Source organism: Pagrus pagrus (assembly GCF_965226575.1).
Source record: "Pagrus pagrus genome assembly, chromosome: 17".
In the NCBI taxonomy this organism is placed as follows: Eukaryota; Metazoa; Chordata; class Actinopteri; order Spariformes; family Sparidae; genus Pagrus; species Pagrus pagrus.
Genome location: NC_140201.1, coordinates 17,802,673 through 17,816,945, shown reverse-complemented (window position 1 = coordinate 17,816,945; position 14,273 = coordinate 17,802,673).

Genomic DNA, 14,273 nt, shown 5'->3' with positions numbered 1-14,273 from the left:
AAAACTCCCCTTTGAAGGAGCGCAACAGCGTGCCAGTGCTTTTTGTTGAAACACTCGTTTTATGGCTTTCAGGGAGCGAAGCTTTGCTGGTTGGCAGGAGAAATGACAAAATGCAGAGAAGGAACGGGGGTGGGGGGGAGCAAAGGGTACAAATATTCCAGTGTGGGGTCAGCGGCGTACAAATCATCGGACCATGTGCGGAGAAAGGCCTCAGAGGCGGTGTTTAATGTTCCCCTTTAAATGTGAGGAAAAAAATATTTGAACCTGTGTACTCAGCCGGAAACCATAAACGGTCAGGAGCCTTAACAAGAGCCATGCACATGTAATTAAAACAATCAAAAAGTCATAGGGATACACATGTAGAAGTGTGCTCTCTCCTAAATTACCCCTGGCATGTGGATCCAATAGCAGGCTGTAAAATACATGTATATTTGACTTTACAGAATCTTACTGAGGCTTTTCTGCAGGGATACCCGTTTGCTTTAGGGATAATGAGAGGACTTTTTACAGGCCATTATTGAGATAGCTAGTTAGTTTAACTACATAATGTGTGTGAGTATGCGCGTGTGAGTATGCCTGAATGATGGACTGCCTGACAGCTTGATTTCTGGGAGACCCTCTGTCTGGGTTTCTCTTGTACTTAAGCATGTATGTGGCTTCTGACTGGCTATATTCAAAAATCTGTTCTGGATTCATTTATATGACTAGTGTACTACTGTGATCTCAACCCAAGAGCCGGTTCACCATACATACATGTCGCACATGTGGCTATTAAGAGTCCTCAAATGAAGCTGACACAAACCTGGCATTCAGCCTGAATTCAGACAACTCTACATCAATAATGTTTTTATATATTTCTATACATTTAACACTCAAGTATTATGATTAGAAGAAATTCTTTTTTTTTTTTATTTACAGACACTAAAATGCGCAAAATGCACCATCTAAGTGCTCACTAAAAGGCCTCGGAGGAGCACTCGATCCTGAAAGCCGCAGGTGTTTCAGGAGCGGCTCCAGTCCTCAGCAAAAACAGCAGGCAGCTATACATCTGGGGCTTTTAAAGCAGGTTCACTCTTTATTTTAACAAACTTTTGTGGCTTACCATGTGCTTTCAGACATGTGGACAGCTGGTTGTGATTGAGTAAAAGTGCTGGGTTTGGGACCTGGGTACCACAGGTGAGTAAGTGATTTTCAGCCACCTTGAAGCCATGACTCAGCACTCCTACTCCTACACGGCTATAACTCAGGAGGCAGAAAAACAACACTTACTGTGATGAAACCACCGAATAGGGCATGTGTTACAGTCCAAACTGTAATTGACATTAAGAGCAAACACAAGAAGATTTTAGGCACCACCTCTGGTCTCTCTGTTCAAGCCACTTCTCCATAATGTTACTATTTTTCTTAATAACAGCTCTGCAAAGCACACAGTTGCTCCCCTCATCATTCTCTTCTACGTCAATCGTCAAAGGTTAAGAGCTTGTTCATTCCCAAAATATCCAGCCTTAACCTTTTCAACATTTACCTCATGACTTGAATGAATGAAAAGGCTTCCTGTCTGGAAAACTCGGTGATTAATTCAGCCCCCAGCAACATAACTGTGTTGATTGTATTTGCCCTGCAGAGACGTTTGTCCAAGTTGGCCTGCTCAGTGAATGGGTTGACTTTCACACTGCAAAAGAGAGCTTTCTGGAACTGACATGCCCTCCTAAGCAAATTGCCAAGACAATACTGAAAGCATGTCTTCAGTTAAATAGTTTTGACATGACAAAGGCTGGTGGCTGTATTCGGGCCATATGCTAAATTGGGGTCCTTTGGTTGCACTGGTACTTCACTAACCTTGTTTTGTTTTTTTGCCTTTTTGTAATTTATAAGAAATAGCCAAAATTTGAATTTAGCAGCAAAACTATAAGGGACAGCATAACCGCTAACTGCTGCTCAGTATACTCGTTGCTGTAGCTATCTGTTGCTGTAGCGACCAGTTGACGTTAGCTCAGGTAGCTGTGGAGCTACGTGGCCCTATTATCTTACTGAAGTCTGCCTACACTGCAACATCGGATGAGAGGGGCCAGAACATAGCCTCTGAGACCAACACATGCAAGCTCGAAGACAGCTGATACAGAGGCGATTTACAGCGGCTCTCACTAGGACTATCACAGGAACGAGAAGACACAGCAGGCAGTGGTTAGTGGTTAGAGATAACTCTGGTGATATGCCACCCCCTATTTATTTAGAGTAAGAATTCCACAGGTGGCCAATTCTTACATAGAGCAGCTTTAATAGACTAAATGAGGAACTCGCTGCTTTTACATCTCCTACTTCTGTAGACATCTCCTCAACACAATACAACGACATCCATGACATAAATTCACCACTGTTGTTTCTCCGCAATGTGGTGATACTGTTCTTTTTTTTTGCGTTTTAAACTAAAATTCTGGCCATATCTTACAACTTGCTCCTTTAAACCTCCAAGTCACAATCACTTAATTCTCTTCATGACATCTTTCTGAACTTCCCAAATAACAGATACATACTTCGATATAAAACAATATCAAGTGTGTATGAACTAATCTTCACATTGTCAGTCTGTTGGTTTGAAACTGTACATTTGACATACATTCCCTAATTCTGGCTCAAGCATTTGAACATACTGTACATCTCAAAAGGAGCACGCCTCTGGAAGCACTTAACTCAAATTAACTGCATCTGGCAGAACTAATCTAAAGGAATAATCAGCTAAAATCACATATCATTACCAGGCATATACAGTATGTTAATGAATCGATCTATAGTAGAGAGTAATATGGCCAGTCAAAGGCCTTATGTCAGGATTATTTTTATCCGTATTTCATAACATACTTGGTAATTCACCCTTATTCAGATCATGTACGATAACGACACTGATTGGCTCATGCTGTGTTTTTGGGTGGACCAATGCTTGGGCCTGAACATTCTACTGTAAAACCATAATGGTCACAGTTTTACATGTAGAAAAACACTAAGATTGTCAGGGAACAAGGCAGGAAAACTTTGCATAGCTAGTCGCTTCATTTAAGGAACAGCACCAGGATTTCAATTTTGGCTGAGCCAAAGTCATTTGGGCTGGGCCTTTTAATTACAGAAGTTAATACTGTTTGCCTTCCCTTGACAGTTTTCATGGTGGCCTCTCAATAAAACTGATTACACTGAAATGACTGATATCATGCTGTGGAAGTTGAATAGTACGTCTGGTTGATTGTGACACTTATTTACTGACAGTTTATATTCATTCAAGCAGCACACACAGATTTAGTGCTCAAATGTGCTAAAATTAAACATAGTATCCTTTGTGTTGTACAGCCAGTACAGCCATTCATTTAGATCATTAAGTTGATTGCAGATAAGGGAGAGAGATATTGACAACTGGATGAGCTAGATTGACTTTTAACAAGAGAGAGAGAGCAGCATACTGCGCTATGCTTTCAAGGCAATATAGAGACAGGCCTGGGTCAATGTATAAAGGCCTGTTGTGATTGGTTCAGACTTCACACATGATAGTAGCCAAAGGGTAAGAGAGATGCAGCATAGGTCAGACTCGAATCATAGCTGGCATCTTTTCCAACTTGTCAACCTGAGGCTCAGCCAAAAAGCTGGACCATATCACCAGGAGGAGGTGGTCTGTGTTAGTCATTCAAAAAGGGAAACTGAAGGAGTTTGCACTGCATTTGTCAATCACTGTCACTTCCCTCTCGCTTAATATAGCCACTTCTGATTGAAAAAGATGTCCTACAAAAATTTAAATGGCACTGACTCTTCACATGCACTGATTTGCTTAGCTAAACAGCCAGTCAGTGACAGTGATTTCTCTCACCGACGGGCTCAGCTACTAATTCAACATGCTCAGTCGACGCTAAACGAAGACCTCAACATTGGTCGACTGTTGACCATCAGCCAGTGTATCAGGGCCCTTCTCTTGGCTGAGTCTATTGACTTCTTGTTTGCAGCACAGTTCTCCCTCCCATTTATATGTCTTTATCTCTGTGGACCTTCTGTTCGCAATGCCTGAAAACCCTGTTTCACTTCCTGAATCAGTGACCGAGTCTTTGTCACGGCGTAAAAGACTTTCACTTAATGTTGTGTGCGCAGGTGTGCGTGCACTGTTATCTGAGTTTCCCTTACCATGCACACACCTTACAGCGAGTACATCCTGATAAATCAAGGCCTCTGATCTCCCAGCCAAGAATTCCAGACTGCCTGGGCCACACCATTCAGATCCGTGAAATACGGAAACAGCGGCTCCGCGCACCAAGAATTCAAAGAATGCCATTAGACTCCATTTGTTTTCTGCTGAGGTGACAAGGAGAGGGAGGGTAGGGAGATGAAGACATTTTCTGATTTCTGAACAATTGAAATAATCCACTTTTAACCACGGCCTCATGTTGTGCTTCGGGTGGACCACACACGAGCACTAAGACATGCATAAAGTAGTGCTAAGCCACATGCAAAAGAACACATCAAGTGCATAACCAAAGAATACAAAAGATGAATGAATCCCACTAAAACATGCACTGTGTATCACGCTAATCAAAATAGGAATGCCCCACAGCTTCAGAACTGATTGTACTCGAGCTCTCTATCCTATCATCTTGTCTTCAGCCAGCTCATTAGCAGGACTGGTGTATGGTTACATGAGCAGAGACAAGGTGGGTGGAACATGAGGAACTGCGCAGTATTTCAGCAGGAGAAACAGCCTGCAGCTGCAGCCTCAACAGTTACTGTACCTTCTTAGCCTCTTCTGTGCATGCATAGTTTCGGAGGAATGTTCCAGGTGTTTCATGGGTTCCCATGAGGTGAAATCACAAAGAAGACATCAAGTGTTCACAGTGAAGACATGCCGAAAACGTGGCTTGTTGCTTTGGGATTAGTTGGACGTGGCCATCGAGGCTGCAGGAAGGTGGTGCACCGTTTCACACCTAAGTGTCAGGATTTTCCTCTTTGTGTAATCGACGCATCAGTTCCGATTAGCTGAAAAATGATAAAAGAAAGACCAACTGGTGAAAATTCAAATCCAAATGTGTGCGAGGATATTCTGATGTTTATTTAATTGGATAAGTGTGTTTGAGAGAGTGTGTGCATGAATGTAAGTGTGGAAATATTAAAGGAGACACGAGGCCCAGTGTCACACAACTGGAATTTGGAAAAAGAGGAGCTGAAAGAATAAACTAATGCGCCTGATCAAAAGCCATAAAGAGGACGTTTGACAACATAATTCAAGTAAGAAGCCCACAGTTTGGGGCTCATTCCTTTGTTGTGGTGTGGGCCCTCTGCTTCCATCTATTCATGTCTTTTCAGGGACCAAAAAAAAAACGCTATTTACACATGACAAACTGCAAAGCACTTCCTTCTGCCAGGCTCTGCAAGGTGAGAAACAGCCTCGTCATTGATTTCAAATGTAACAGGAAACAGCCCGAGTGCCAAAGACGCATTGGTTTAGGTGTTATTCTGCTAATAGTTAAGTTCCTTTTCTCAGAAGAAAATAGAAGTCATATGTGATACTTTCAAGGCCGAGCTTGTCCTGATCAGCCAGCAACTGTCTTGAACCCGACATACTGCGAAAGTCTTTATTGATCCTTCGGAAGCCAAGTCCAAATAAAGGAAAATGGGATTCCCATCATGCATCCTCTTGACTCTTTCCGTACATGTGTTTCAATACAAAAGTGGAACAACAATATATCTTCAAATTACATTTAAAAGTCAGAGTCCAAAGTAAAACTCCCAATCCTATCCTTATTTTCATGCTTGTCAGGTCATAGCAAAAGGCCAATTCTGAATGAAAACATCCTCTATTGCAGTGTATCATTGCCTCAGAACTTGAGAAGGGGCTGGAAGCTCTTCAAACTGCAGCTCTTGGGAAAGCAAGAGAAAACATTTCCAAGCATGTCAGATTTTACTCAAACACATATCACCACCTCTTCCTCAGAAACAGGTAATCTCTGTCAGAGATAGGAAAGAGTTTCGATGGACTCAGGAGTCAAAAGTTGGAAGGTCAGTTAGAGGGCTGTTTACTGGAGTTGGAGTAGACTTCTGGCAACCTTTTAAATGTAATTATATGTTTTATCAACTTCCTAGAAATAGAAAAAGAAGTTTCTCTTCAAGACGCAGACTTACAATTGATTTATCTGCACTTTGAGAGCCCACAATCATTAGTAAGTGGGTTTTTGTTTTGACAATTTCACACAAGCAAATATGATGAAATCAAAGTTTTCCTATTTCATAAGCACAAATTGTATAGTGTTTATTTGAAGGCTGGACTCATAGTTATATTAAGACAACTGGATACCATGTCTCCAACATGGTGCCCCATTTATTCCAAGGAAAGTTGTCCAACAGGCACATCTGAGCAACTGCCTAATGCTGCAGTTCATTACAATGGAACGATCTTTCAAGTCGGAATTCCAAGTCACCAACATAAATACGCCTAATGTCACCACAATATGGTAGTGCATGCAGCCAACAGTATTGCCTTTTCATAAATTTTTTACTCTTTGTAGACTTGCCATACAAACACCAGTGTGCCTTGTTCATCCATGTTTTCCCATGCAGATGGACTGGGACGCATTTAGAGTGGAAGTCGTTAATAATGCCTCTGACCGATAGATGTACGACTTGCAACGGATTGCAGCATTACACTGAAAAGGCTCATTTCCCAAGGCGTTTAATGCCCTGCAAATTATGCACTGATAAAGATCTTTATTTGTTATTATTGCTCAGTGTCCTGACCCAGTGTTCTGTCCGGATTACTACAGGTAACGCATTGAATATTTTCCTCATTAAAGATATTATGTCACAGACCAGCCTCCCATCTGCTATTCAAATGAATGATAATTTTTATGGCCCGCCTCACCACAGACTGAGGTCCTCAGTTTACTATTACACATAGAGCCGTGCATCAGTGCCTTTCCCCCTCAGTTAGAGATCGGTGCATTTGCTAATATACAGCCAAACAGAGTTGTTGATGGGACACGGGATTGGGAGATGGCGGAGGTAGAGAGTCCAACAGCCAAGTAACACATACCTGTCCCTCGGCAAGTCACACGACCTGCTTTCTGACCTGCAATTGTCTGGCTTTAAGTGAGATTTTTGGAAAAGATCTGACATTTTATCCCTTCAGAGCTTTTAACATTGCGCCGTTGAAAAGGTTGAGTTGAAACTACAGCATCCTGTGAACTTCAGTGGAGTTTTGACTAGCTGTTGCTTTAATGCTCTTTTAATGAAGTGTGGCCAGGAGCCTGGTCTCAGTAAGAGGTGATTAGTTTAAATGTCAAAATGTCAAAAACTGAGACTAAACTGACACAGCCTCCCGACTTAGCCATACAACCAGCAGCTTGCACACAACCAAAATGAAGAAATTCAAAACAGCACATACACTGCACTGTGCACGCTCACACGCTGGCATGCACACATGCAAAATGTCTAGCCAGGTGTATCCACTCAGGAGGTATAATACACCTCAGGCCACATTTTACAGGCCCTTATAGCTTATAAAAGCTGTGAACCTTTCTATGGCAAATACCTGCCTGCTCAGAGGCAGAAAATTACATTGTAGGCATTAGATCATTTTGAAACAATGTCCATGTTTTTATACGTTTTATTTGAGGTCTGTGGCTTATCCGTCTGAGCCCGAACATCAGGGGCCTCGTATAACCTGCATTTTAACGCGCCATTATGTTGTTATACTCAGACGGCCTGCTTCTGTTCAATATTCCCAACTTTGGATGACCGCTCTTTGGCTTTTCCCCTCACCATCTGTGTCAAAGGGACAATTTTCATGAGGTATGCCAGCGTGGGCAAAGAATGCCGAAAATGTGGAGGAATTGCTAAGATCGGATCGCAGAGCGCAGGGGGGTGAGACTGGAATCTGCCGCCATTACAGCATCTTGCTGGAAGCGCAAAGGAGGAAGGACAGCTACAGTATATACAGTATGTCCACACGAGGTTGAACATCGCACCTTTACGCACACAATCGTAGAAACAAGACACGGTTCTGCAGTCGCACACTCTGACTGACCCTCTCCCCCCTCCTCTCACCGTCTCCGTGTCCTTTGGACTACCTATAAGAGTCCCTGATTGATGGCTGCAGGTCAAACATTTTGGCGGAGGATCCAGCGATAAAAGATCACTGGAGGTGCTGTTCAAATCCCTCTCCCCTTCTCCCACTTCAGTGAGAGCAGCTGGAGGCTAAAACACATCTGACCCTTGCCCTGTATTTGACCTGGCAGTTAAAACAAATACACACACTGCTCCCTGGACGGCTTTCCCTCTCTCCCTCTGTCTCCTTGTTAAATAAATGAACAGATAGCGCTCATGAGGATCCTTTTCATCTTTATGTCCTCTCCATGACTCTTTTGTTCCTTAAATTTTTCGAATTCATTTCATCTTTTCAGGAGTGCATTTTGAAAATGTCATCTAATCTTTTCAGCAGTTCATCTTTGGTTTTCCTGGCCTGATGAGAAGGAGGAAGTAAACACAGAAATCCATGCACGCCATTGCTTAACCAATCCAGTCATGGGAGGATGGCCGGTACAGTTTGGATGACGACATTATTTGCAAGAGAAAAAGAAAACAGATGAATGGTGACTGTGGGAATCATTTTATCATCCCCGAGGTCTCGTCATGCTCTCAACAATGCCAACTATTCCTACCGCCTCACTGCCCGCTCCTCTCACAACAGAGCGATTCATAGCCAATCAGCGCCGAACCTTTCCACTTTGTCTTTGCGTCTCCCCCAAAAATTTATTTTGACTACTATCTCTGCACTGGAGTCTAGACATGCACCTCGTCACTGCTGATTCTTTTGTAAGTGAAAAGAGGTGGAAAAAAAAGAGGAGTCTCAGAGAGTGATGGAAGCATTCCTTCCAGTTCCTAAAAAGGGAACTCACAGGCACATTTTTGCCATAGTTCAGAACGGAGGAAAGAAACCTGAAGGACTTTGATGGATGGTCTTTGTAAAAGATACGAACAGAAGAGTGTAAAGAGAGACAGAAAAATGCAGTGTTTGTCTCACGGAGTTAATATATTCATCAGCCTTGATTTGGCTACTTTTTGCTTCAACATTGTCCAGTTCCACGATGAAGCTGAAAATGAAGCATTAGCATTAATCATTTTTTAAGCATCATGAAATTAAATCTGTAGGATTGGTGTACATGGGCTCAGACTGTCATTGTCTGTGATTGTCAGTATGAGATTTAAATGGAAAATGAATGACTGATGGTGATGGCCAGAAAGATTCAGTGGTCTTGCTGAGAGTCACAAAAACATTTTATGTACCAAAACCTGTAGATTATATTTCCTGGCAATTTGTTGAACTGCTGTGATACGATTACGTTTTTACCTCTGTTGGTATCCAGCTACGCAGATAGTTTCAGTGTTGTGTGCCCAGGTTTTGACACCTGCCTCAGTTGGATAGAGGTGAATGAAACGTTGTTCGTGTTGCTTACTAAACCTTTGAAAGCATGCGCAGCAACTTTTCAGAAATAATATCCCAGCTAGAGGCAGACAGCTCTCAACCTCGGCATATAAAACCAAAACTGTCCCACTGGCTGGATGCCACTACGGGTAAGAGATAAAGTCTGTTAAATATGATTTGTGTGGTCTGATGCTTTATAGGAAAGTCTTTGTTAATTACCTAACAAAGTCTTAAAGGTCCAATGTGTAAGTGTCTCATTACAACTCATCGAATACTGACGCTTTCGGTTGGTGGTCGACCCGACCTGCCTGAATGGGACTCAAAAGTCAACTTTCTTATAAATTGGACCTTTAATTCCATGTTTTTGGTCATTGTTTCTATCTGTTCTGATATCCTTATAAAGTAACCGATGAGATCTTCAAACAAGCAGACATTGCACTTTAATTCATGCAGCAGCATCCCCTTGTTTCTAGACTTAAGCTGTCAAATACACCTGATATGTTGCTAATAATTCATCATTTCACAGGATAACTTTGGCCACACAACTACTGCAAGTAAGGGACAGTCAAATTTTAACCAGAGTCTTTCAGCTGTAATGGATATTTGGAATTGACAGAGCTTAAAGAACTTAAAAACCTTAACTTAAATTTAACTCAAAGAACTTAAACCCATCGGCTATCATCTGGTGACCATTTAGCCTCTAGTGGCAATAGCCAATGTTTCAGCGCGTGTGGTGTAGCCAGTGGATAGCCGGGTAAGTAAGAAATCGATATCTAGAGATGAGTTAATAAGCGACTAAAGGCAAATGTTATTAATATGGACAGAAATGATGGCCACTAAGAAAATAAAACCCATATGAATGAATCCGAAATGTTCCTCTAAGGCCGGCACACCTTTCTCAGACAAATTCAGTTTTACACTTTCTCCTTTGCCGTGCCAGTTCGAACACTCCATGCCTGCCTTTTTTCACTTAGGCCAGTCAAAACATATACAGTCAGCGCTGCTCCTGTCCTCTCCAAGCACGCCTGATCAAAGCCTGGTGTTGAGGAGCGTTTCACCAGACCCTTTGCTTCCCATCAGCAGATAATTCCAAAATCCTGTGAAATCCCAGTCCGTGGCATCGCTCCGAGCTTCTACCGGATATATTGATCAAACCTTGTAGAGGGAAAATGCGTCCAAAGCGTGGCCACACACCTGTGACCACTTGCCGAAAAAGAAAAAAATCATGTGATACAGCGGGACACCAGTGTGGAACAGGGAAATACTAAATGTTGATCCTGGCTCCCAAGAGAGGAGGTGGAAGAAAACTTGCTTTGCGGAGTCAAGAAAAGATTCTAAAAGAGGAATTAACGAAGGAGGTAGGTGGGAACGCGATCGTGTCCTTGAACGACAGCGAGAGGGAAAATGTATTTCATATTTGCTATGGTTGCACAACTGAAGTGTGCAACTGAATTCACTGTTTGTTTTCTCACTTTCATTTTCCCTCCTCTATTTTGGCTTAAACGAATTTTCTCATCCTTACTTAAATACACAACTGTCACTTCTCCAAATATTCAACGTCTAAGGGAGAAGAAATGTTGATAATGTGCCCAAGAGTCCTCCAGCGGCAGCAGCAACCCCATCGCTTTCATCCGTCATTTCCCATTTATGCAGGAATCCACAGCTACGGCTTTAACCGGGCCTGTTTAAACACATTTGAGAAAGTTCTATTGTGCAATTCTTTCACGTAAAATAAACGTATTTGGTCATTTTTTTCAGTCCGAAATTATCAACAACACCAACACCAACGCGGACATGTTTAAAACTGCTGGACAGAAGTAATCTGTAATTATGTTTCCATCCAGCTGTGCTGATCTTACATAAACATGTAACCAAACAGTGTAATGTGAGTTACATGTGCTTTGACTGGCAAAGAAAATAGAAACGATAAAAAGAACAGAACAGCATCAGGAAACACTTTACTATAAATGGTGTGTCATTACTTATTCATGAAATGTGTTTCCATTGTTATTTAATGCAGAAATTCTCATGGCTTGTCTTTCAAGGACAAACAAAGCACAATATTTTCCTACCACAATGATTTCTTTAGTTTTGGCAAAGGAAAATATTGAATAACAAATATTATGGAGAGGTCAGAAACTACTGTCAAAGTCCTTGTATGGCGTTAGTACAAAACCAGTCTGAGAAATGCCCAATTTCTGAGGAAACGAGGAAATATAAATATTCTCATCAAACTTGTTGAAAATATGTTTCAGTGATGAAATGAATAGATTGGTGTAGCCCTGGGTACTAAATTAAACGTACAAACCAAAGTTATGTTCACACGTGTGTATCTTTTTGACAAATGTCCTCCTCATAAACGATTTGCAAAACCAATTTTAACTTACGGTATTTTAAAACCCAAATGTTTGCTTGCTGGCAGTCTTTTTCTTCACGTCTTCGTCGGTCAGAGGAATAATGTGAAACCAGCAGCAGGATGTAAAACGCTCCACTCAAAAGTTTGAGTGTCCTTCACAAACAAAATGAGGACCCACTCTCTCCTCAGCACGAGCTAACAGGACACATATATAAGTTTTATTTTCCACACTTCAGCCTGTGATGGATTCAAACTCAAGGCCCTCTTGCTGTGAGACGGCAGTGCCAACAACCATGCTAAACCTTCAATGTTAAAAAAATAAAACAATGCATCACTTTGGGCTTCAAAACATTAAAAGCATTGTAATAACTTTTTAGGGATATAACTAATAATTTGGGTTATTCTGGCTTCCAAACGTGTTTTAAGAGCATTACATGCTCAAACTAGCACTCTACTTCATACTGTTTATTGCATTGTATTTCAAATGTAAGCAAACCTGAGACAAGAATGGCTCACGCTGTGCGCTGAGTTAGTTTATTCTCTGTCAGTGAAGAGTCTTAAAGGACCTCTTGAGTCAAGTCTTATTCCAGAAATGTTGACCCACATACTCACCACCCATAGTCCAAGAACCATGTCTTGGGACTCTCTGAAATAGGCAATAAATAAATAAATAAACACCTTTCAACACTGCAGTGGTTTAGGATCACCCCTGGGTGTACAACATTGCCATCTGAGAAGGTCATCCTGTTTGCACCTGGTTGATATATCCATGTGAGATGCAAGTATCTGCATATACAGAATGTAGGTACGTCTATATGTCTCTTTAATAGCCTCACTCTGCTCAGTGCACATAAGCCTTAATACTTACAGTATCTGGTTGTTCACATGCTGCGCTGTGCAAGATTGGAAAATATGAGCGCAACTTTTATTGCTCTGCAGGCTTTGGGGACATACAGCGAGGCCTCCTGCTGTGTAACTGGACAGTGATTGATGGCGGGGCTGATGGGATAGCGACTGGACCACCGAGACCTCCGGGTGCTCTGGAGTCTGAGGGCCAGCTGATCTAGAGTCTGCCCCTCTGCATGTGGCAGCGTTAAATCTCTTACACACTAACTTTATATCACACAAACACATAAACAGATATGAGAAGAACTTGTAGACACAAACACATAATCCCACATACACCAGGCTGCAGCGCCGGCAGAGGCATTAAGTCAGTAATCCAGTTCACTATGATGGGCTGCATGTATTTTGGCCTCGCGCACCAACCCTCCTTCGGTGAAGAATTATCAACAGAGAAAAGTGAAGCGGACGTTTTCTGAACGACTGCAGCCAGTTCTTTTCACACAGCTTAGCATGGCTGCTGTTGGAGCTGTGTGCGGATACGCTTGGCACGGCAGATCTCGTGTTCTCTGTCTGTCTTTCTTTTCCCCGTCCTTCATTCTTTCATTTTTCTCAACATAATAAGGCTAAGAATCTTACCTACCCTGCGACAACACTGTTAGGGATAGTCTTGGCACCTTTTGCATTGAGTATAGCCATTGATCATAGAGCCAATCTTTTAAATTCTATTATAAACACAAGAAAAACAGACGTCAAACATACCTTTGTCTGAAAAGGCTACCCAGCACAGAAATTCCTCCTTACTGCTGTAGGTGTGTGCTTTGTGCTAAATGGATTAGCTTGGCTGAGGGGCTGTGTGCTTTGTGCTAGTGTTAGTGGCTGAACAATACTTTGTCACTGCCGCTGCAGCTCACTCGTTCTCTTGCTCGGGGCTGTGTGCTTTGTGCTAAGGTTAGCGCTAAATGAGCCTGTTGCTGCCAGAGTCGGTTTGTTCTTTGGCTCAGGGGGCTGTGTCCTTTGTGCTAACAGTAGCAACTGAATAGTGCTAGTTAGTGACAGTGTGCTTTGTGTTGTTGTTGAGTTAGTTGGCTGCTGAACTAACTAATGTCTCATTCAAATGTAAGACAACACCCAACATCACCGCCATCAAGCTAGCATGTTAGCATTGGGAAATTTTGTCTTTTTCTCTTCTACTTGTGTGCTAGCTAGTTCGCTGATAGCTTTCGTAATATATCCCCTTAGCCATGTGGAAGTATACAGCCAGGTAGCCTGTCCAATCTTTCCATCCAAGTTAGATTCCTACGACAGCCACAGTTACTGGATTTTTTTTTACTTTAATTAGTTGGAACATTTGATTTATTGATTGCTGTCAAGATGTTAAGAGATTTTCAACAAATATAACAAAAAATGCTTGGAGAATAACTTACCAGCCCTAGCCTGAAGCAGTTTCTGAGTATATTCCAGATTTCACTGTTTCAAAGGTATTTCTGCACCTTTTTCTCTGTTTTTGTTTCTAGGAGGAACATCTCAACTCAAACTCTCACTGTCTCTCTCTCGCAGACTCGGTCCGTGGGCAGCAGGGAGAAGCAGTGGGCCAGCTAATCATTTGCGGAATGTGGCGTGGACATA